A 3,684-nucleotide genomic window follows, 5' to 3' on the forward strand; every position below is an offset into this window, starting at 1 on the left:
ACCCAAGCCAACCTCTCATAGTTTACTGGCTAGTGTGGATTGGCAAGGAGATTCTTATAGGTCTGAGCAGCGCCACTATTTATTTATTTATCTATCGATTAATTCAATTTATACCCCGCCCACCCTGCAAGTGGGCTCAAGGCGGCTTACAGTAGTGGCACCAGTTGCCTATAAAACATATAAAACAGTACTAAACAAATAAAACCATAAAATCATGAGGTGCTTTTAGTTATCCTTACAGTGGCATGCTACAGATGTCTCCAACAGCTGAGTTCCAGCTCAGTGTCATCCTGAGTCACTTGATGGAATGAGCCAGATGTTAGAGCTCAGGGCCGGGCTCGTTGATGGTAATAGTGGGGGGCAGCTTCTAGTTGAAGGTCTGGTGGAAGAGCTCTGTCTTGCAGGCCCTGTGGAACTGTAAAAGATCCTGCAGGGCCCTGATCTCTTCCAGGAGCTCATTCCACCAGTGTGGAGCCACCACTGAAAAGGCCCTGGCCCTCGTTGCAGCCAGCCTGGCATCCTTGGGGCCCGGGAAGGTCAACCAATTCTGTGACCCTGACCACAGTGCTCTCTGGGGTATATGTGGGGAAAGGTGGTCCCTCAGGTATGTCAGACCCTGGCAATATAAGGCTTTAAAGGTGAGCACCAGCACCTTGAAGTGGATTCGGTATGCTATTGGCAGCCAGTGCAGGGCCTTCAGCACAGGCTGGATATGCTCCCATCTAGGTATGCCCATCAGCAGCCTGGCTGCGGCATTCTGCACTAGCTGAAGCTTCTGAATTTGTGACAAGGGCAGCCCCATGTAGAGAGCGTTACAGTTGTCCAGTCTTGAGGTGACTGTCACATGGATCACTGTGGCCAGGTCGTTGCTGTTGAGGAAGGGAACCAACTGTCTAATCAGCCGAAGATGGTAAAAGGCCGACTTAACAGTGGCTGCTACCTGGGCTTCCGTTGTTAAGGAAGAATCCAGGAGCACTCCCAAACTCCTAACCTCCGGCACTGGCACCATTGGCGCCCCACCGAAGGTTGGGAGTGGGATCCCCACTCACGCACCACCCCGACCCACACACAGGACCTCCGTCTTTGCTGGATTCAATTTCAGCTGACTCAGCCTGAGTCAACCAGCCACGGCCTGTAACGCCCGGTCCAAATCTTCAGGACTGGAGTTTGACCGGCCGCCCAACATCAGATAGAGCAGGGTGTCATCAGCGTACTGGTGACATCCCAGCCCATGACTCTGGGCTATCTGGGTAAGGGGGCACATATAGAACTAGAATCCTAAGGCTGACAGGCAAGGGGCTATGGTGTTGAGGTCAGACCCCTCTTGACACATATTTTGCCACACATACTATAAGAATTTAAGAAGAGCCCTGCTGGGTCAGACCAGTGGTCCATCTAGTTCAGCATCCTGTTTCACACAGTGTCCAACCAGTTCCTCTGGATGGCCAACAACAGGACAGAGAGGCCAAGGCCTTCCTCCAGTGTGGCCTCCCTGCTCTGGGATTCAGAGGTTTAGTGCCTCTGAATGTGGAGGTTCCCCTCAGCCACCATGGTGAGTAGCCATTGATAGACTTATTCTCCATGAATCTATCTAACCCCCTGTTAAAGCTACTTATTCCTGTGGTCATCACTACATTCTTTGGCAGTGAATTCCACGTTTCAATCACTCCCTGCATAAAGTAGCATTTCCTTTTGCCTGTCCTGAACCTACTGTCCATCCGTTTCATTGCATGACCTCGCGTTATAGTATTTTGGGAGAGGGAGAAAAATTTCTTTGTCAACTCTCTCTACCTCATGCGTAATTTCCTAAACCACTATCATTGACCCACTTAGTTGTCTCTTTTCTAAACTGAAGAGTCCCAGACTCTTCAGCCTTTCCTCACAGGGAAGGTGATCGAACCCCCTAATCATCTTGGTTGCCCTCCTCTGTACTTTTCTGGCTCTGCAACATCCTTTTGGAGATAGGGTAACTTCCAAATAAGGCCTACCATAGATCTATACAGGGGCATTACGACATTAGCCATTTTATTCTCAATCCTATTCCTAATAATCCCTAACATAGAGTTGCCTTTTTCACTGTTGCAGCACACTGGGTTGACACTTTCACTGAGCTATCCACTTCAACCCCAAGATCTCCCCCCCCCCAGTCGCAGTTGGGATTTTTTTTTTTGTCCCGGTGTGCATCACCTAATAAGTGAAATGAAGCACAGCAATATTACAGTGCTGGAGGTTTGACCCAGTATGGTTTGTTCTATTGCTGGTAGCCAAGAAGAGTATTTTTATTTTATGTAGGACATGTTTATACTGCCTTTCCACACAATGAGGGTCCACAGGCAGCAAACACAGGAAACATTAAAATAGTTTAACAATTATGTTTTGTGCTTTCATGCCAATAAAGGTTTTGTGTGTTGTTGTTGTTTAGCAATTAAAATTCAGTTAAAATTATAACATTCAATCAAAAAAACATTAAGTAGGAGGGCCAATAACCATTCTTGGGGCTATACCAGATGACACCAAAAATTTTCAATTGCTGGCAAAAGATACCAGTAGTGGGAGACAGTTCAGTGGTTTCCCGTTTTGCTGCCTGGATATAAAATGTGGGTATGGAAAAGATGAAAACTGCTGTCCCAAATAATCATTTTTCCTTGGAAGAGTGAAGAACCCATTCTGAAGGTTTGGTGTGTTGATGCAGCACTTGACATTACTGGATCATGGCCAACATATATATAGTAGAGATCTGTGTTTATGCATCCTTATAAGCATTTGACTGAGTTATATGACACTTTTAGAGTATGCATCACTTTGCAATCTTCACATAATTAATGCCTTTCCCAACACACTATATGCACTCTCTCTCTTCCTCTTGCTTACACACACATATGTACTCATTTATGTAAACAGGACATGAATTTCCACACAAAATAACTGCTCCCAAAGAAAGAGTAAGAGTGTGGGCAAAACCTTTGAACCTCTTTGCAACGTAAAAAGCTTTGCAAGGAGAAGCAAGATCATGTAAAGATTTAATACATCTCAGAGCAAACACAATTCAGGTTGATACACGGCCCTTTTATTTTGCTGCCTCAAAATGTCTCCCTCCTGCCCCTGCCATTCATTACTTTTTTCCTTGGGGAAATATGCAAAGACGTGCAGTTATAGTCCGGCCTGCCCCCATTGGAGGATTTTCGTTTCAGTCCTATCAGCTTCTATTCTCACCAATCATTTTTCTTTTGTTCTCAGTGGCCATTGTACCCAGTAATTCACTTGAGCTATGATGTCTAGGGAAGACGAAGAGGACTGTGGTTAGAAGTGGGGGGGGGGGGGGGAAACCGTTTACTGCTTGATTTTCTTTCAAACACTCTTTTGTGAGAAAAATTGATTCCAAGCCTTCAGACAATTAAACACATTGACCAGAGTGTGTTTATCACTATCAAAACTAATTAGTCCATATCACAATACAATTTGCTTTTGTCCCAGGTGAAAAGCACCCCTAAAAATGTCAGCTGACCTTCATTATTTCTTTGTGTTTCACAGCTGTACATACATAATATTTTTTGTTAAAATACCCATGATAATTATGCATAACAGACTGTGATTGGTTAGTTTTCCATTAAGGACAATTTTGCAATAACTCATTGTTCAATAAGAAGAGTGGACAGACTAAGGCAGTCTATGCAACGTAAAACT

Source organism: Gekko japonicus, unplaced genomic scaffold (assembly GCF_001447785.1).
Source record: "Gekko japonicus isolate JY-2015 unplaced genomic scaffold, Gekko_japonicus_V1.1 scaffold1354, whole genome shotgun sequence".
NCBI lineage: Eukaryota > Metazoa > Chordata > Lepidosauria > Squamata > Gekkonidae > Gekko > Gekko japonicus.